Here is a 22176-nt window from a genome sequence, read left to right on the forward strand (position 1 = left end):
GCTCCCTGCCAACTCCAGACAATGGCAAAGCCACTGTGGGTGTGGCAGATTTAAACTGCTAGTGGTCCCAGCAGTCCAAATTAACTGACAAAAAGCTGGCCTAGTGCTAGATTATGTCCCACCTTTTCTTGGGAGAGTGGACCTCTGCTGCCTTTTCTGTCTGGAGCTGCCCACCTTTCAGAGTCTGGAGAACCAGATGCTTTCTGTTCTGAGAGTGGGGGGTGGGCGTCAGGAGTAGGGGCTGAGGAGGTCTCTCACTGCAGCTTCTCCATCTCTTGTCCTGCACTTTCCTGGGTGTTGTAGAGCACTCACCCCAATCTCCAGAGTCCCAAATCCATTGTTGCTGACAGTTTCTGCCTGATCCCAGTTTGTTTTCTGAGAGAGAACTGAACCCATCTTCTCCCTAGTCAGCCATCTTGGATCCTTCTTTGCAGTCATTATCTTTTAAGGTTAGTTTGAAATGGTTACTTAAGTACTATACTTTGTGCCATGACCTACTTGTAGTGATCATTTAATATAATATTTTATAAAGCAAGAGTTCATTTGGCTAGTAAGTGTGCCTTCCAGTTCTCTGGTAGGTGTAGGGACACTGCTTTCAAGGGACTAGCATTTAAACTAGCTAAGTGACAAGATTATTATAGGTTACATAAGACAATTACTGAGTAATAAAAGTCATTATGGACCCAAGAGTCTCGAAGTGTAGGCCTAACTAAGGGTTCTGCAGGCATGGAAAGTTGATAACTTGAGATTTTGTTTATGCTTTTTAAAAAAAATTTTTTTTTAAATTTGAGATGTAATTTACATACAGTGAAATATATAAATCTTAAGTGATGCTTCATTAAGTTTAAGCAAATGTATATACCTGGCTAACCCCCAGCTCTGTGAAACTATAGAACATTTCCATCACTTCACAGAATTCCCTATGCCCTTTCCTACTCAGTACCTATTCCCCAGGGTCTTCCTTGGAATCTGTCAACAGAGCTTTGGTTGTTTTGGCAGTTACAGAATTTTATATAAATGGATTATTTTATGATTGGCTTATTTTATTTAGCATAATGCTTTTGAGATTCATTCCTGTTGCATTTACCAGTACTTCCTTTTTATTGCTGAGTAATATGGTAATGTTCCATTGTATATCCATTTACATGTTGGTGGCCATTGAGGTTGTTTCTGTTTATGGCTATTATAAATAAAACTGTTTTTGAACATTCATGTATAAGCCTTTTTGTGAACACATGTTTTAATTTTTCCTGGTTAAGTATCTAGGAACAGAATTGCTAGGTGATATGACAAGTGTATGTTTACAGACTGTTTTCCCAACGCCAGTGTTTGGAGCATAGCAACAGGGGGAAATGGAAGTGAAAGAGGATTATAAGGGTTTGAGGAGAACTTTATCTCAAAGCACAATATAAAGCCATCCCAAAAGATTTAAGACAGGAGATTAAGAGCATCAAATTTGTATTTTTATTGACTGTCTTTTATTTTATGTTGCCTGTTTTTTTTTTTTACATCTCTGTTGCTATGCTATATACAACACATGTTCAGTGTGTACGGTTTGATGAGTTTTGATGTATGTATATGTCCATGAAACCTTTACTTCTTCAAAATAGTAAACATGCCTATCACCCTCATGAGTTTCCTCATGCCCCTTTGCAGTACCTCCTTCACTCTGTATGTTGCTTTTTATTTTTATTTATTTACTTATTTTATTGTGGTAACATTTACATGACATGAAACTTAACATTTTAAACATTTTTAAGTCTACAGTCAGTGGTGTTATGTACATCTACAATGTTTTGCTACCATCACCACCATCTATTACTAAAACTTTTTCATCACCACAAACTCTACTTTATGAAGAGTCGATTAAAGGTGAGTCTAAAGGAGGAAGATCCAGCAAAATTATGTCAGCTATAAGGTTTTTGTTGCAAATGATAGAAAATTTGACCCAATCTGGCTTAAGCAAAAAGAATTTTTAAGTCTAGGCAGTATCATTAACTCAAAGCTTTAGCTACTAAATATATGTCTGACTCTAAAATTTGTATTTCGTCAGCCCTTACATCTCCTCTGAACTCTTGATATGCTCGTTGACCTGAACCCTTTGCCTAGAAAACTGCCTGACACGAATTAGATACTCAGTGAATAATTCAGTAAATGAATGAATGTTTTCAGGCATACTTCTGAGTCATTTCGAGTCATACTTGAAAATTCCTGTTCTCCCTGCCTTCAATGTCTGGCCTGTTCTCCTGCCAGAATATTTCCCACACTTTTCCACTTCTCTCAATCTCCACTATTACAACACTCCTGATTTCTCTCTTACCTCTTCTGAGTATCTTTTGTGATTTTTCTCCATTGCGTTCTCTAAAAGGTTGGAGTTACTCAGGCCTTGGACCTATGTCCTCTTTTTCTCTGTATTCCTCTGTACGTGGACGATGCATATACAGTCAAGAAAGATGAGAGGTGTGATATTCAGCATAAGGCAAGGAGATTTTTTTTCAATGCAATTTTATTGAGATATATTCCCGTACAATCAAAGTGTACAATCAGTTGTTCACAGTATTGTCATATAGTTGTGCATTCATCACCACAATCTCTGAACATTTTCATTACGCTGAAAAATAAAAATAGAAATTAAAAGAACATCCAAAACATCCCATTCCCTTCTTACCCCCCATTGTTCATTTACTTTTTTAATACAGTTTTATTGAGATATATTCACACACCTTACAATCATCCACAGTGTACAATTAATTATTCACAGCACCGTCATACATTTGTGCGTTCATCACCAGATCAATTTTTGAAACTTTTCCTTCCTGCAAAATAAAAATAAAAGCAAAAAAGAACACCTGAATTTTTCCATCCCCTCCATCCCACCCTATTCTTCATCTAATTTTTGTCCCCGTTTTTCCACTCGTCTGTCCATACACTGGATAAAGGGAGTGCGAACCACAAGGTTTTCACAATCACATAGTCACACTGTGCAAACTACATGGTTATACAGTGGTCTTCAAAAATCAAGGTCATTGGGTTGCAGTTCAACAGCTTCAGGTATTTCCCTCTAGCCATTCCAACCCACTAAAAACTAAAAAGTGGAATCTGTAAAATACATAAGAATACTGTGCCGGTTTGAATGTATTGTGTCCCCCATATGCCATTATCTTTGTAGTTTTGTGGGGCAGGGATTTGCTTGGAATGTGCCCCACCCAACTGTGGGTAATGATTTTGATGAGATGTTCCCATGGAGGCGTGGCCCCGCCCATTCGGGGTGGGCCTTGATCAGTGGAGCTATGTAAATGAGCTGACTCAGAGGAAACTCACTGAGTGCAGCTGGGAGTGATGTTTTGAAGAGGAGCAAGCTTGCCAGAGAGGAACGTCCTGGGAGAAAGCTGTTTTGAGGCCGGAGCTTTGGAGCAGACGCCAGCTGCCTTCCTAGCTAGCAGAGGTTTTCCGGACACCATTGGCCATTCTCCAGTGAAGGTACCCGATTGCTGGGGTGTTACCTTGGACACTTTGTGGCCTTAAGACTGTAACTATGTAGCGAAATAAACCCCCATTTTATAAAAGCCTATCCATCTCTGGTGTTTTGCATTCTGCAGCATTAGCAAACTAGAACAGATTTTGGTACCAGAAGTGGGGTGCTTTTGCTGCTGAGTCTGCAGATACCAAACATGTTGGAGTGGCTTTTCAAATGGATAAGGGGAGGATTCTGGAAGAATTGTGAGGAGCTTGATAGAAAAGGCCAAAACTGCTTTAAAGAGACTGTTTGTGGAAATATGGACTCTAAAGATACTTCTCATGAGGCCTTGAAAAGAAATGAATGTGTTGTTGCAAACTGGAAGAAAGGCGATCTTTGTTTTAAAGTGGTAGAGAATTTGGCAAAATTGAGTCCTGGTGTCAGATGGAAGGAAGAATTTGAAAGCAACAACCTGGAATACTTAGCTGAGGAGATCTCCAGACTACGTGTGGAGGATGTATCCTGGCTTCTCCTTGCAGCTTATAGTAAAATGCGAGTGGAGAGAGATAAACTTAGAACTGAACTCTTGGGTTCAAAGAAACCAGAAGCTGATGGCTTGGAAAATTACGAGCTTCCAGGGGATGGAATCCCAGAAGCTACAGCCCAACATGAGGATGTAACCAAACACGGAACTCAGCCGCCATTTCAGTACAAGCCAAGATTGGAGATGGAATTATCCAGAAAGGATTTGTGGAAAGTCCTATTGTCTAATGGCTTTGACCCCTGTGTGCTTCATGCAAAGCCAACAAAATTTTTGTGAGATCTTTATAGACAGAGCCATTGCCGGTCTGGACTGGAGGAGACAGACAAGGAAAAAATTAAAGGAAAAATTTCTTCAAAGACAGAGCCATGGAGGTTGAGGTCTGGAGTCAAGAGGTTTGGGGCTGGGAGAGCAGAGCAGCCCACATGCATGGAAAGGGTGAGTTTGATCTGGAGGTCGAGGGCGGGCTTTCCGCCTTGATGCCCTGGAAGAGTTTTGCCACCTCAGGTCCCAAAGAGGTTGGAGCACATTCCCAGGGAATTGGGGAGAGCCTGGCTGCCACCCCACTGTTCTGAAGGGGTTGAGCGTGTGCCCCGGAGATGGAAGGGAATCCGGGAGCTGCCCCGATGTTTGAGGAGGGTGGGGCCAAGAAGGTGGTCTCCCCAATGTGTGGATATGTTGGAGCACTCACCCAAGCATTTGGAGAGGAAACAGCTGCCCAAAAGGCCCTTGGGAAGGGTTAGGCTCCTGCTCTCTCAAGCCCCAAAAAGGCAACATTGTTCTGTAAATGACTCTCAGACTTTGAAATCTAATGGAGTTTGTCCTGCAGGTTTTAGGAACTGTTTTGGTCCTGTTAACCCTGTTTTCCTTACTGTTTCTCCTTATGGCAATGGAAATGTTTATCCTATGAATGTCTCGTCTTTGTATATTGGAGCACATAACTTAGGTTCTAAGTCCACAGATGCAAAGCTAAAGGAGAATTATGCCTTAGGACCCACCATGCCTGTAATTGATTTTGATGGGATTTTGCACTTAACTTTTGTTACTGAAATGATTTAAGTTTTTGTGATATTGTGATGAAATGAATGTATTTTGTGTTTGGAAAGATAATGTCATTTTGGGGTCCAGGGGGTGGAATGTGCCGGTTTGAATATATTGTGTCTCCCAAATGCCATTATCTTTGTAGTTTTGTGGGGCAGGGATTTGCTTGGAATGTGCCCCACCCAGCTGTGGGTAATGATTTTGATGAGATGTTCCCATGGAGGCGTGGCCCCGCCCATTCGGGGTGGGCCTTGATCAGTGGAGCTATGTAAATGAGCTGACTCAGAGAGAGGAAACTCACTGAGTGCAGCTGGGAGTGATGTTTTGAAGAGGAGCAAGCTTGCTAGAGAGGAATGTCCTGGGAGAAAGCCGTTTTGAGGCCGGAGCTTTGGAGCAGACGCCAGCTGCCTTCCTAGCTAGCAGAGGTTTTCTGGACGCCATTGGCCATTCTCCAGTGAAGGTACCCGATTGCTGGGGTGTTACCTTGGACACTTTGTGCCCTTAAGATTGTAACTGTGTAGCAAAATAAACCCCCGTTTTATAAAAGCCTATCCATCTCTGGTGTTTTGCATTCTGCAGCATTAGCAAACTAGAACAAATACCCTCCAGAGTGACCTTTCGACTCCATCTGAAATCTCTCAGCCACTGGAACCTTATTTTGTTTCCTCTCTCTTCCCCTCTTTGGTCAAGAAGATCCTCTCAATCCCACACCACTGGGTCCAGGCTCATTCCCAGGAGTCATTTCCCATGTTGCCAGGGGGTTTATACTCCTGGGTTTCATGTCCCATGTAGTGGGGAGGGTAGTGAGTCCACCTGCTGAGTGGGCTTAGAGAGAGAGAGGGGGCCACATCTGAGCAACAAAGAGGCTCTCTGGTGGGGACTCCTAGGCACAATTATAGGTAGGCTTAGCCTCTTCCTAAGCAAGGAGTTTTAAAGTGATCATGATAAACTGTGAACAGCGTGCTAATGTGCTATAAGGAGAAAGTCGAAAGTTTCCCAACAGTTATTGTAGAGAAAGTCTAGGGAAGGAATAGATGTATAAAATTTGAGGGCAGATTTCTGGTATAGTTCTTTGGGTGGGGGAAACATACTATTGCTTTGCTCCCAGAGTCCAAAATCTAATCTTATGCATACAACAAATAATCTGTAATACATTTTGTTTTTCTAAGCTAACAAATGACTTTAAAATCTGTAAAGGAAATGAAAAACAAAAACCAAAAAACTCTGCTGCATAACTTAATTAAAACATTAATATTTATATTTTCTCCCTACTCTTGACCCATCTTTAGCACTCCCACACTTGTGTTTTCCACAGACATTGACATTTTCCAGAAATTTCATATCTTTACGTTATGGACTGTTGATGCAAGAAGATTGACTCATAGTGATTATGGGGAAAGTAGCTTGCACAGCTGTGTTTAGAACATAGCTGATAGATTTTTTAATCAGGAAGAACCTGAAATATGCCTGTTTAAATAGATTGAAGGTCACTGAGTGCATACTTATTTTTGGTCATTAATATTCTTTTCAAAACAACAACAGCCTATCACCATAAATGCCTAATAGTATATCTGACACACAGAGATGGTGAAAGATAACATACACGTTACTTTAAACTGAAAATAACACAATCATGCAGCTCTATTGTAGAAATGAAAATGTGTTGAGGGGAAGAGGAAGAGTTTGGCTTAAGTATCTATAAGTTTATCTTTTTTATTTTAATATAAAATTTCTTTTTTGTCTCAAATACATAAAAAATACATAAAATTATGTATTTGTCATATATATATATTTAGCAGTTTTATTGAGATTTATTCACATACCATACAGTCCCATCCAAAGTGTACAACCATTGGTTCACTGTATTATCACAGTTGTGAATGCATTACCACAATCAATTTTAGAATATTTTCATTACTCCAAAAAAAATCCACAAACAACCCTTACCCCTTACCCCCCCCCCATTATTGACCCTTAGCATTGGTGTGGTATATTTGTCACTGTTGATGAAAGAATATTAAAATATTACTATTGACTATAGTCCATGGTTTGCAACAGGTATGTTTTTCCCATATATCACTCTATTATTAACTCCTTATAATAGTGACATACATTTGTTCTAGTTCATGAAACAATATTTTTGTATGTTTATTATTAATCAGTCATAGTCCACCACAGGGTTCACTGTGTTATATAGTCCCATGTTTTATCCTTTAGCTTTCTTTCCAATGACATGCACAACTCTAAATTTTCCCTTTCAACCAAATCACAGTCATAATTCAGTGCTATTAATTACACTCACCATAATGTATTACCATCATCTCGGTCCATTTCCAAACATTTAAATTCAATCTAGTTCAAAATTCTGCACACATTAAGCATCTGCTTCCCATTCCCTACCCTCAGTCTATCTCCTGGTAGCCTGTATTCTAAATTTTAACTCCATGAACTTACTTATTATAATTAGCTCTTATTAGTAAAATCATATGGTGTTTGTCCTTTTGTGTCTAACTTATTTCACTCAGTTTGATGTCCTAAAGTTTTATCCATGTTGTCTCATGCTTCAGAACTTCATTCCTTCTTACTGCTGAATAATACTCCATTGTATGTATATACCACATTTTGTTTATCCATTTGTCGGTTGATGGACACTTGGGTTGCTTCATCTTTTGGCAGCTGTGAGTAATGCTGCTATGAACATTGATTTGAGGCTATACATTTCTCTCTTAGCACTTCTTTTGTAGCTTCTTATAAGTTTTGGCATGTTGTATTTTCATTTTCCTTAAGATGTTTCCTAATTTCCTCTTTAATACATTGGTTGCATAAGTGTATGTTGTCTGTCTTTATGCTGCTTTGAATCACCGTCTACTGTCCTTTCCTTTTAGTTTGAAGAACTCCCTTTAACATTGCTTGTAGGGCAAGTCTAGTGATGAACTCCCTCAGCTTTTGTTTATCTGAGATTGTCTTAATTGTCCCCTCATTTTTGAAAGAAAGTCTCGCTGGAAGTAAAATTCTTGGCTGGCAGTTATTTTCCTTCAGCACTTTAAGTATTTCAGCCCCCAGCCTTCTTGCCTGCATAATTTCTGCTGAGAAAATGACACTCAGTCAAATTGGGACTCTCTTGCACGTAACATGTTGCTTTTCTCTTGCAGCCTTCGGGACTCTCTCCTTGTCCTTTGCCTTTGATAATATAATCACCATATGATGGGGTGTATTATTATTCATGTTTATTATGTTTGATATTCTTTGAGCTTTTTGGATGTGCGTATTTGTGTTTTATGCCATGGTTTGGGAAATTCTCTGTCATTATTTCTTTGACTATTCCTTTTTCTCTTTTGAGTCTTTCTTCTCCTTCTGGGACTTCCATAACACATTTATTGATGCCCTTTATGGTGACCCATGGCTGTCTTAGGCTATTTTTGTATTTAATATTTCCTTTTTCTTTCTGCTTTTTAGGCTGACTCAGTTTCAAGTGTCTTGTCTTCAAGTTCACTGATTTTTCTGTCAGCTCCTATGTGATCTTGAAACCCTACTGGGCATTTTTCATTTCTGTTATTATGGTTTTCAACTCCAGTGGTTCCATTTGGTTCCTTTTTAAAATTTCTGTCTCTACTTAAAGTCTCATATTGTTCATTCATTGTTTTCCTGATATCCTTTAGTTCTTTGTCTGTACTTTCCTTCATCTCCTTGAGCATTTTTAAGTTCATTTTTTTAAAGGCTTTGTTTGGTATGTCCACATTTTTGTCTTTGTTGGTGTTTTCTGTATTTTTATGATCTTCCTTTGGATAGACCATCTTTTCCTGTTTCTTTGTCTTGTTTGTGCTCTTTTGTTGCACACTGTACATTTTAGTATTTAAAGTGTTAACTCGGGGATTTATTCCCCGGGATGTCTGTGTCCTGGTTTTGCAACCAGCTGGGGATAAGACAGAGATTTTCTTGAGCTTTAGCCCTCCTATCAGGAAGGTATGTCCAAGGCATTTGCTAGTTAGTTTTTTGGAATTAGTTGTTTGGTTTTCCCTGCTGTTTCCCAGGTGATATACCTCCCTCTCCCTGGTATTTGAAGCTTGCTGGCCTTTGTCCCGGATTGACTGCCTCTGTAGTTTTTACATTCCTTTCTTTGTCTCAAGGTGCTTTTGCCTAGAGGGCAAATTCTAGGAAGAAGTTCACCCTGGAGAGGAATTTCCCAAATCAGTCTTTCCCAGCCAAAACAGGGATGCAGCGCAGACCAGCTCCAAAGTGCCCTGGGGAGAGAATGAGAAAGGGCACCAAGAGATTCTCTGATGTCTTTCCAGTGCTGAGCTTTGCTGGCTTGTTTGGCAAATGCAGCCCCTCAGGTAACTATCTCCCACAGCCCTGAGGATGCTGTGCATCTTTAAATCTCTGCCCCTCTCTGGAAACAGTGGCTGCCGCCTCCTTTGTCCAGGTGGGTTGAAACAGTGGCTACTCTCAGAGCTGGGACCCAGTGATCTGATTTTGTTAATCAAAGCAGTGATCAGTGGTTGGTCATGCCTACCCTTGTTCTTGGGAAATAGGATTTTTATGTCCCTTTCTGCCACCAGCTGCTAGCGAGGTACTGGACCCCACAGTCGCCTACCGTGACAGTGGGGGATGGGCATCGATAGCTGCTGCTTTGTGAGAGCAATTTATTGTTCTTTATCATAATTTATTAACCGCTTTCTCCTGCTTTTCCTGTGTGCCATACAGTATTCTTCCGGCCTCTGCATTTTCAAAATAGCTGTTTTAGAGATTTCCTGCTTGTTTAATAGTTTTTTTAACTTCCATCTTCTCTGGAAGTTTTTCTTTTTTAAGGAGTTACCTTCCTCACTTGACTTTTTAATCATATCTGAATAGAGTTGTTTTTTGTTTTTTTAAATATTTTGTCCAATTTTGTAGACTTTTACAGTGGGCAGGCAAGTCAGCTCTTGCTGTCATTGGGCTTTTAAGTAGCACTACAAGATTCATAATAAATACTGCAGCCCTTTTCCTTACCTCTTCTCACATTCAAGTCCCTGCACCAATGACAGGTATTTCAACTCTTCACCCGATTTTTTTTGTTACTTATGTCCGTGTTTCTAGATGACATTTTTATACTGCTGTTTCTTGATACTTCTTTGAAGATAAGAAGTTCTAATTTTTTCTACCATATATCCTCATATTCAATGTTCTCAGCCAGCTCCTGGGTACTTGTTTACATTGTTTCAATTTTTAATACTTTTTTTCCTAGAGAAGAGTTTATTATCTTGATTGGTATAGTTAGTTAATATGTGTTCAGTGCTGATTGGATGGAAAAAAATGCAGACCTGTTGTGGTGGAATGCATAAATATTTTGGGTGAGCTGTACAGTATCAGGAGTTGGAGTGTTGCTATTGTCCTAGACTCTTTTCATTAGGTGATTTGTATATATATATATATGTATACATTTTGATGAGTCTTAGCAAGTATTGCCTTATTTGCTTATCAGTGCAGACTTTTAATGTATACCTTCAGTATACTATTGAGTCACTTGAACAGGAAGCAATAGCTTATTCATGTAATGTTGCTGGCTTGAATTCCAAGGATCTTGGCCATTCCAGGAGAAAGAGTTCAACGGCACAGCACAGATAAAGTAAGCAGGCAGAAAGTTTATTAAGCACACATGTAAAGAGGAGCTTGTGGGTGCTCACACAAGAAAAGGGAGGCGAGAGGCCCCAGCACTGTGGGACAGTGTGCTTTTATTGCTTAACTTTACCTGCTCCCCTTCCCCACTCCTTGTTCAGGGCTCTTTCTCCTACCCTCCCTTCTATCCAGGTGGTATCTGGAGGTATCTGTGTGGTGGTAGATAGTGTACTTTTTTTTCTTCTTTTTTTTCATTCAATTTTATTGCTATATAGTCACTTATCATACAGTCATCCAAAGTGTATAATCAGTTCACAGAACCATTGTATAGTTGTGTATTCATCACAGTTAATTTTTGAACATTTTCATTACTGCAAAAAAATAAGAAAAAATAAAAATTAAAGTAAAAAAGAACACCCACCCCCCATTATTCATTTACTTTTTGTCCCCATTTTTCTGCTCATCTGTCCATACACTGGATAAAGGGAGTGTGAGCCACAAGGTTTCCACAATCACATGGTCACACAGTTCAAGCTATATAGTTATATAATCGTCTTCAAGAATCAAGGCTACTGGGTTACAGTTGAGCAGTTTCAGGTATTTCCTTCTAGCTATTCCGATACACTAAAACCTAAAAAGAGGTATCTATACAATGCATAAGAATAACATCCAGAATGACCTCTGGACTCCATTTGAAATCTCTCAGCCACTGAAACTTTATTTTGCTTCATTTTTCTTCCTGCTTTTTGTCAAGAAGGCTTTCTCAGTTCCTCGATGCTGGGTCCAGGTTCATACCCGGGAGTCATGGCCTATGTTGCCAGGGAGATTTACACCCCTGGGAGTCGTGTTTCACGTAGGGTTCTCTGGGGGTGACTCTTAGGCACCAGTATGAGTAGGCTTAGCCTTTCCTAAGCTTCATAAGGGCAAGCCCCAAGATTGAGGGCGTGGCTTTCTAATTTGGTAGTCCCTAATAGTTATGAGAAGAACAGTAATTCCCCAGGTGGGGAAGTTTAATATTTCCATATTTTCCTCCAGTCCCTCAAGGAGCTTTGCGAATACAGTTTTATTCTCTGCCCAGATTCCTCTGGGATGTATCAGGGCATCACAGTAACTTGTAGAAACCAACCAGATCTGACTCCCTATTCAAAGTTCCCTGTAATTATGGTGTTTGAATAAACTGACCATACAAGTTAAATTATATAGTATGCTACAGAAAATACAGATTTTGCACAAATAAACATCTCTTCTTTGGTCTCATACAGAAGTTGAAGTTTTAAAACACCATTCCCAGTATAATCACATAGTTATGCATTCACCACCACAATCTATTTGAGGACATCTCCATCTCTTCTGTGTCAAAAGAGGAAGAAGAGAAAAAAGAAAAAAAGAAAAAAATACTTAAAAATAAAATAAAATGCAATAAAAAGGTCAGACAACGACACCAGCGCCTAGAATCCCATACCCCTCCCTTATATCCCACTCTTAATAGACATTTAACTTTGGTGTATTGCCTTTGTTACAATTAGTGAAAGCATATTATACAATGTTACTGTTAACTATAGACTCTAGTTTGCATTGATCATATTTTTCCCCATTACCATCCCATTTTCAACACCTTGGAAAGTTGACATTCATCTGTTCTCCCTCATGGAAAAACATTATTATACTTGAACGTTTAATCACAATCATTGACCACTCTAGGTTTCCCTAAGTTATACAGTCCCAGTCTTTATCTTCTATCTTTCCTTCTGGTGTCATACATACATACCCCTAACTTTCCTCTTTCAGCCATACTCACAGTCATCTTTTTTTCACTGTACTTTCAATATTGTACTACCATCACACATATTGTGGTATCCATTTCTGGGTCTATACAATCAGTCCTCTTGAACATTCTGTACCCCTTCAGCATCGTATGCCTGATCTCTACCTTCTTTTGATCTCCTGATATCTTCATTTCTACACTCTTTTCCAAACCTCTCTCTCTCCTGTCTTTTCCTGTCTGTCTGTAGCACTCCTTTTAGTATTTTTTTGTGGAGGGGGTTCTCCTGTTCACAGACTGTCTCAGTGTCTGTTTATCTGTAAATATTTAAAACTCTCCCTCATTTCTGAAGGATAGTTTTGCCATATATAGAATTTCATTTGGCAGTTTTTCTCTTTCAGAATCTTGAATATATCATACTACTGCATTCTCGCCTCAATGGTTTCTGCTGAAAGATCCATACTTAGTCTTATAGAGGTTCCCTTGTATGTGATGGATTCTTTTTCTCTTGCTGCTTTCAGAATTCTCTCTTTGTCTTTTGAGATATGACAATCTGATTAGTAAGTGTCTTGAAGTAGGTCTGTTTGGATCAGTTCTGTTTGGGGTATGCTGTGCTTCTTGGATCTGTAATTTTATATCTTTAATAAGAGTTGGGAAATTTTCATTGATTGTTTCCTCTATTATTCTTTTTGCCCCTTTCCCCTCCTTTTCTCCCTCTGGGATACCTATAACACATATATTTGTGTTGCTTCATGTTGTCATTCAGTTCTCTGAGACCTGTTCATATTTTTCCATTCTTTTCCCTAACTTTGCTTTGTGTGGAGGATTTCAGATGTCCTTTCCTCCAGTTCATGAATCCTTTATTCTGCCTCTTCAAATCTACTGTTGTATGTCTCCATTGTGTTTTTCATCTCTTGTATTGTGCCTCTCATTCGCATAAGTTCTGCCATTTGTTTTTTCAAGTTTACAGATTCTTCCTTGTGATCACCCAGTGTCATCTTTATATCTTTCATCTGTTTCATCACATTTTCTTTCAACTCATTGATTGGGTTTAGAAGGTTCATTTGAACTTCTTTAGTTAGTTGTTTCAACTCCTGAATCTCAGTTGAGGTGTTAGTTTGTTCTTTTGACTGGGCCATATCATTGTGTTTCCTGGTCTGGCTCATGATTTTTTGCTGTCTAGTCATCTGATTTTCTTGATTAGTTTATTCTGGAAATTGTTTTTTTCTCTTTTGTATAGGGTTTTCTTGTTCATTGTCTTTCATCTCTATCTTTTCTTTGTTTCTCTAGCTGGCCAGTTGTCAGATGGGCTCTCCTCCCCAGTCTTCCCCCCATAATCTGTTTCCCACCATGGCCTGCCACAGGGATGGTAGTTAGGCACTGGGAATGTCAGCAAGTTCACTGTGTGTAGTAATACAAATCTTCTGGCTTCCAATGGTGCTCTGTTTTCTGCTGGCCAGCAAGACCTGGATTTATTTTAAAACCGTGGTTTAACAGTTTGGTCTTCCATATTTCTCAGCCAAAACAGGGTTGGGTTTCTGTATAGGGTGTGTAGACCAGCTCCTGTGGTCCTAAAAAAGGGTCTGGAGCATCTTTTTAAAAGTTCCCTTGCATCTTCTGGACCGTCCAGCAGATGGTGCTGTTCGGTAACTTAATCATCCTCAGAGGCTGCTTTGTCTCCAAGCACAGGCTGTGTCTACACAGGTGAACTGAAACTGTGGGATTCGTATTCCCTCACTTTGCTGGTGCACTCTGGCTCAATGCGGAGCTCCATCTGCACAAAGTACTCCCTCAGCTGACCCATTACTCCAGCCGTCCCCAAGGCAAGGAAACTGCTGGTGGCTGCTGCTTCCCTCAAGGGTAGGTGAAGGGCTTTCAGACCCAGGACTGGAAACACATTCTCTGTCCAGGGTTTCTCAGTCTTTTTGTCCCTGACCTGGGGCTTTGAAATGTCCTGTTCCCCATGTCTTCAAATGGTGGGGTATGTCTCACTACTGTGAGAGATTTTATACACTGTGTCCATGGTGGGAGGGTTCCTGTTTGCTGATTCTGTGCCTTTCCCACACTGAGACTGAGTGAGGGGGTGGGGAGAGGACCGACTAGTCTGGAACGGACGAATCCTACCTGGTATTTCTTCTCTCTTCAGTTCGGCATTTGCAAGGTCCTTTGCCATGCTATATCCTCCTCCAGAGTTTCAAACAATTCAGAATTGTCCTTTTTTCATAGAATCTCTAGAGAGAAGTTTTCAATAGCTCTTTATGACGCCATGTTGATGACATCCTAGATAGTGCACTTGGGCAGGTCTGATCCCACTGGATGTTTTGCATAGGTGCATAGCCCCAGGCAGGATGTCTGTACAGGACCGGCCCTCCAGACCTTGATTAACCATCTTTGCCTTGTTCAAGGGCTTCTTCACGGTATCTTCTCTCTCCACCTCTGCTCTAGCCTGCCTCAACTTCCTCCTCAGAGAGTTTTAGCCCCTTAATCTTAAGGGTTATTGAGGGATGAGAGTCTGTCTTCTATAGCTACTTTCTGCTTGTTAGGTAGTGTAGGCCCAACCTGACACGGTATAGAACTTGCTGGCTATCTCATTTAGGTTGAGAGGGGAGGAGGACAGAGGAATAGTTGGAATGGCTAAAAAACCTCACATCTGCATTAGTTTGGTGTGAAAATCTTCTAGTCTGGAGGTAATAAACTTGGTGAGAAGCTTAAAAATACAGGTGCTGATCAATAGCAAGTGGAAGATAGAAATGGGTAGGCCTAGGAGAGGCATTAACCAAGAAAGACTGGGGAAGAGGGAAGGGAATGACCATCCTGGAATGACCAGGTTCAAGAGTGAATCCTAGCTGGGCAGCTTGTTCCTGCTCAACTGGGGAATAAGAGGGTTGCAGGTGGCAAGTTAAGGGGTGTGGGAATGAGGCATAGAAGGGACTTGACTGATGAGGCTGTGGCTTTGGCTGCCATGTCGACCAGGTTATTCCTCCAAAAGTTGATGGCCAGGGCAGTGAATTACAGCTCTTTCTGTCTGCAAGAGCACAGTATTTAAGAGATTGAGTATCTCTTGGCAGTGTTTAATTGTGGTTCCACTGTTCATGCGAAAGCCTTGCTCTTTCCGTACTGCTGTGTAAGCATGCAGGACTAGGAAGGCATACTTGGAATTGGTGTAGAGTTAGCCTTTTCCCTTTTCCTAGTTCTAGAGCTCAGGTGAGGGTAATTAGTTCTGCTTTTTTGAGCTGAAGTCCCTGGGCACAGGGCTTTGGCTTCACTCTAGTCTGGCTGGCTATAGCGTACCCTGCTCTCCTCATCCCTTGTTCAGTGAAACTACTTTCACACATAAACACATTTGACAATTGTCTTATATTAGGGTTATCAGCTACAAAGTATAGCAGAAGTTTTATCTTGTTTCACTTCTACACATTTACTAGGGTTATGTTAATTAATAGGTATATATACAACTATATACTTGTCTTCTCTTTTAAAATCCTTTTTGTTGAAGATGAAATTCTGACTTATAGCTGATATACATGTACTTTTAGAAAAGCATTGGAACAAGTAGTGTAACAAGTAAATCTGGTTGTTTTGATGATTTGTAATTTTTTTCTAAAGTGACCAAAGCCATGACTAACATTATCATGCTGCTGTTTAACATCATACAGCTCAGTATCAGGTTATAACATGGACAGTGAGAACGTTGTCAAATTTTTAGCAATTGTATACAGTCTCTAAATAAACGAATAGCGTTTCAGTTGTACAAATTTAGCTTAACAGGAGGATATACAATCTCTTTTAATTGTAATATTTCCTGTATACTTCCTATGTAATATGTTTAACTATTTTAGCACCTCACTTCTACAAAGTGAAAGAACAAATCTTTTGTAACAAATTTTTTTAAGAGTGAGACTTGTCTTTTTGAAATAAAAGGTGATAAACATCAAAAAGGATATTATTCTTATATGAAACAAAATCTTTGTCTTCTATACAGAGTACCCAGATGGTTAAGAAAAACTTTTTGTAATTTCTCATCAAGAAACCAACCAACAATTTACATTATTTTAACAGAGTGAAAACCTTCATTCAGTTCTAGTCTTACATATTAAAATTAGCCATTTTATTTTAGGACAGACATTTTCCCTTAGACAACCTTAGCAAATTTTAATCAATTTCTCAGTAATTGCTTGGAGGCTTTGCACTGCCTCCCATTTAAGAGGATATTGGTTGCTACTCGGTGGGCTCGCCCTGGCATGCCTTCTTCCCATACAGGTGGGTCTTTTTGCTCAAGGATCTCCTTTGGCATGCTGAGAGACCTCAATCTAGTAGTGGCTTCAGAGAAAACAAGGGGTTAAGCACTAGCCAGTCTCCTAATCTTAAAGTGGCCCCCAGGGAGCGAAGAAGATCTCTCCCTAAAAGGGGGGTGAGACATTCAGGGACAATGAGAAATTGATGGGACATTAGAATGCCCTCAAGCCTACAAAGGAGAGGTTCTAGTTTTGGCTTTACCATCAACTCCCATAATTATGCAAGTCTAAGTGGAGGTACATCCAGAATGGCAGTTCAGGACAGAGTAAGTGCCTCCAGTGTTAATTCAGAAATCAGTACTCTTACCTGCTATGTCACCCAGGGCTCCTCTAGGTTGATAGTTAGATGTGAAGTCAGCAGAGCCATAAACAGCCTCGGGCACCCTCAGTCGCAAGCAGGGCTCAAGGAGGGTTGTCCTGCCTCCCCTTCAGGAGATGGGACATTCCCTGGCCTGTTGCCCATGTTGGTGGCACTTGGGGCAAGGGCCCTGGTTGGTTCTTAGGTGGAGAGTTGTTTGAGGTTTCTGGCAGTCTGCTAGTGATTCTCTAACCCACAGTTGAAGCAAGGCCCTTGAGGCTTGGAGCTATGATTCAGGTGACCTCGAGGAGACAGCCCCCCCCCCCTTTTTTTTTAATAATTCAATTTTATTGAGATATATTCACATACCATGCAGGAGACAGGGCCCTTTTAACAGCAACTACAATAAGATGAGCCTGTTCTTTGGTCTTTTGCTTACCTCTCTTTGCCTTCTCTTCCTCCTTGGCCTTATCTCAATTGTTAAGGACAGAAAAGGCAGCTTTTAACAGGTCGTTAATGGGAGTTTGCTGGCCCATGGAGAGCTTTTGCAGCTTTCTCTGCAGATCAGGGGCAGACTGGCTGATGAAGTGAGTGCCCAGCAAAATCTGACTTTCCTGGGAATTTGGGCTTATATTAGTATACTTCTTCAGGGCTTCAACTAACCTTCCCTGGGACAGGGCCAAGTTTCTTCTTTCTCTTGAGTGATTTCCTTTAGCTTATTGTAATTAACTAATTGGTGGTATATTTTCTCATACCTTCTAGCAAACAGGTGACCATATGGTCCCTATTGTCTTTTTTTTTTTTTTTTTTTTTTTTTTTTATTAAATTCAGTTTTTTTGAAATATATTCACACACCATACAATCATCCATGATATACAATCCACTGTCCACAGTATGATAACATAGTTATGCGTTCATCACCACAATCTATCTCTGAACATTTTCCTTACATCAGAAAGAACCAGAACAAGAATAAAAAATAAAAGTGAAAAAAGAACACCCAAATCATCCCCCCATCCCACCCCATTTGTCCTTTAGTTTTTATCCCCATTCCTCCACTCATCCATACACTAGATAAAGGGGGTGTGATCCACAAGGTCTTCACAATCACACTGTCACCCCTTGTAATCTACATTATTATATAATTGTCTTCAGGAGTCCAGACTGCTGGGTTGGAGTTTGGTAGTTTCTCTCTGGACACTTTTTTTTTTTTTTTTTTTTTTTTTTAAATCATCATTTTATTGAGATATATTCACATACCACGCAGTCATACAAAACAAATTGTACTTTCGATTGTTTACAGTACCATTACATAGTTGTACATTCATCACCTAAATCAATCCCTGACACCTTCATTAGCACACACACAAAAATAACAAGAATAATAATTAGAGTGAAAAAGAGCAATTGAAGTAAAAAAGAACACTGGGTACCTTTGTCTGTCTGTTTCCCTCCCCTACTTTTCTACACATCCATCCATAAACTAGACAAAGTGGTGTTTGGTCCTTATGGCTTTCCCAATCCCATTGTCACCCCTCATAAGCTACATTTTTATACAACTGTCTTCGAGATTCATGGGTTCTGGGTTGTAGTTTGATAGTTTCAGGTATCCACCACCAGCTACCCCAATTCTTTAGAACCTAAAAAGGGTTGTTTAAAGTGTGCATAAGAGTGCCCACCAGAGTGACCTCTCGGCTCCTTTTGGAATCTCTCTGCCACTGAAGCTTATTTCATTTCCTTTCACATCCCCCTTTTGGTCAAGAAGATGTTCTCCGTCCCACGGTGCCAGGTCTACATTCCTCCCTGGGAGTCATATTCCACGTTGCCAGGGAGATTCACTTCCCTGGGTGTCTGATCCCACGTAGGGGGGAGGGCAGTGATTTCACCTTTCAAGTTGGCTTAGCCAGAGAGAGAGGGCCACATCTGAGCAACAAAGAGGCATTCAGGAGGAGACTCTTAGGCACAAATACAGGGAGGCCTAGCCTCTCCTTTGCAGCAACCGTCTTCCCAAGGGTAAAACTTATGGTAGAGGGCTCAACCCATCAAACCACCAGTCCCCTATGTCTGTGGTCATGTTAGCAACCATGGAGGTGGGGTAGGCGAATACCCCTGCATTCTCCACAGGCTCCTCAAGGGGGCACTACATCTTTTTTTTTTTTTTTTTCCCCTTGTTTGTCTTTTTTCTTTTTTTTTTTTTTTTTTTTTTTTTTAACTTTCCCTTCTTTTTTCAAATCACCTGTATGAAAAAAAAGTTAAAAAGAAAACAAACATACAATAAAAGAGCATTTCAAAGAGACCATAGCAAGGGAGTAAGAAAAAGACAACTAACCTAAGATAACTGCTTAACTTCCAACATGTTCCTACTTTACCCCAAGAAAGTTACATAATATAGCAACATTTCAGTGAACTTGTTCCTACTACAACCATCAGAAATTAACAGACCATAGTCATTTCTGGGCATCCCCAGAACGTTAAATAGCTTATCTGTTCTTCCTGGATTATTGTTCCCCGTTCCTTAATTGCTCTCTACTGCTAGTTCCCCTACATTCTACATTATAAACCATTTGTTTTACATTTTTCAAAGTTCACATTAGTGGTAGCATATAATATTTCTCTTTTTGTGCCTGGCTTATTTCGCTCAGCATTATGTCTTCAAGGTTCATCCATGTTGTCATATGTTTCACCAGATCGTTCCTTCTTACTGCCGCGTAGTATTCCATCGTGTGTATATACCACATTTTATTTATCCACTCATCTGTTGAAGGACATTTGGGTTGTTTCCATCTCTTGGCAATTGTGAATAATGCTGCTATGAACATTGGCGTGCAGATATCTGTTCGTGTCACTGCTTTCCGATCTTCCGGGTATATACCGAGGAGTGCAATCGCTGGATCGAATGGTAGCTCTATATCTAGTTTTCTAAGGAACTGCCAGACTGACTTCCAGAGTGGCTGAACCATTATACAGTCCCACCAACAATGAATAAGAGTTCCAATTTCTCCACATCCCCTCCAGCATTTGTAGTTTCCTGTTTGTTTAATGGCAGCCATTCTAACCGGTGTTAGATGGTATCTCATTGTGGTCTTAATTTGCATCTCTCTAATAGCTAGTGAAGCTGAACATTTTTTCATGTGTTTCTTGGTCATTTGTATTTCCTCTTCAGAGAACTGTCTTTTCATATCTTTTGCCCATTTTATAATTGGGCTGTCTGTACTATTGTCATTGAGTTGTAGGATTTCTTTGTATATGCAAGATATCAGTCTTTTGTCAGATACATGGTTTCCAAAAATTTTTTCCCATTGAGTTGGCTGCCTCTTTACCTTTTTGAGAAATTCCTTTGAGGTGCAGAAACTTCTAAGCTTGAGGAGTTCCCATTTATCTATTTTCTCTTTTGTTGCTTGTGCTTTGGGTGTAAAGTCTAGGAAGTGGCCTCCTAATACAAGGTCTTGAAGATGTTTTCCTACATTATCTTCTAGGAGTTTTATGGTACTTTCTTTTATATTGAGATCTTTGGTCCATTTTGAGTTAATTTTTGTGTAGGGGGTGAGGTAGGGGTCCTCTTTCATTCTTTTGGATATGGATATCCAACTCTCCCAGCCCCATTTGTTGAAAAGACCATTATGGCTCAGTTCGGTGACTTTGGGGGCCTTATCAAAGATCAGTCGGCCATAGATCTGAGGGTCTATCTCTGAATTCTCAATTCGATTCCATTGATCTATATGTCTATCTTTGTGCCAGTACCATGCTGTCTTGGCAACTGTGGCTTTATAATAAGCTTCAAAGTCAGGGAGTGTAAGTCCTCCCACTTCGTTTTTCTTTTTTAGAGTGTCTTTAGCAATTCGAGGCATCTTCCCTTTCCAAATAAATTTGATAACTAGCTTTTCCAAGTCTGCAAAGTAGGTTGTTGGAATTTTGATTGGGATTGCATTGAATCTGTAGATGAGTTTGGGTAGAATTGACATCTTAATGACATTTAGCCTTCCTATCCATGAACATGGAATATTTTTCCATCTTTTAAGGTCCCCTTCTATTTCTTTTAGTAGAGTTATGTAGTTTTCTTTGTATAGGTCTTTTACATCTTTGGTTAAGTTGATTCCTAGGTACTTGATTTTTTTAGTTGCTATTGAAAATGGTATCTTTTTCTTGAGTGTCTCTTCAGTTTGTTCATTTCTAGCATATAGAAACATTACTGACTTATGTGCATTAATCTTGTATCCCGCTACTTTGCTAAATTTGTTTATTAGCTCTAGTAGGTGTATCGTTGATTTCTCAGGGTTTTCTAGATATAAGATCATATCATCTGCGAACAATGACAGTTTTACTTCTTCTTTTCCAATTTGGATGCCTTTTATTTCTTTGTCTTGCCGGATTGCCCTGGCTAGCACTTCCAGCACAATGTTGAATAACAGTGGTGACAGCGGGCATCCTTGTCTTGTTCCTGATCTTAGAGGGAAGGCTTTCAGTCTCTCACCATTGAGTACTATGCTGGCTGTGGGTTTTTCATATATGCTCTTTATCATGTTGAGGAAGTTTCCTTCAATTCCTACCTTTTGAAGTGTTTTTATCAAAAAGGGATGTTGGATTTTGTCAAATGCTTTTTCAGCATCTATTGAGATGATCAATTGATTTTTCCCTTTCGAGTTTTTAATGTGTTGTAATACATTGATTGTTTTTCTGATGTTGAACCATCCTTGCATGCCTGGAATGAACCCCACTTGGTCATGGTGTATGATTTTTTTAATGTGTCTTTGGATTCGATTTGCAAGTATTTTGTTGAGGATTTTTGCATCTATATTCATTAGGGAGATTGGCCGGTAGTTTTCCTTTTTTGTAGCATCTTTGCCTGGTTTTGGTATTAGATTGATGTTAGCTTCATAAAATGAGTTAGGTAGTGTTCCATTTTTTTCAATGTTTTGAAAGAGTTTGAGTAAGATTGGTGTCAGTTCTTTCTGGAAAGTTTGGTAGAATTCCCCTGTGAAGCCATCTGGCCCTGGGCATTTATTTGTGGGAAGATTTTTGATGACTGATTGGATCTCTTTGCTTGTGATGGGTTGGTTGAGGTCTTCTATTTCTTCTCTGGTCAGTCTAGGTTGTTCATATGTTTCCAGGAAATTGTCCATTTCTTCTACATTATCCAGTTTGTTGCCATACAGTTGTTCATAATATCCTCTTATAATTTTTTTAATT

General features: G+C 39.8%; 1 protein-coding gene across 1 annotated transcript in view; it reads left to right on the forward strand.

Moving 5' to 3' along the window:
• The window catches only part of CNOT4 (CCR4-NOT transcription complex subunit 4), a 186300-nt gene that overhangs the window by 40326 nt on the left and 123798 nt on the right, over positions 1-22176 (forward strand).

This window comes from Choloepus didactylus, chromosome 5, assembly GCF_015220235.1.
Source record: "Choloepus didactylus isolate mChoDid1 chromosome 5, mChoDid1.pri, whole genome shotgun sequence".
Taxonomy (NCBI): Eukaryota; Metazoa; Chordata; class Mammalia; order Pilosa; family Megalonychidae; genus Choloepus; species Choloepus didactylus.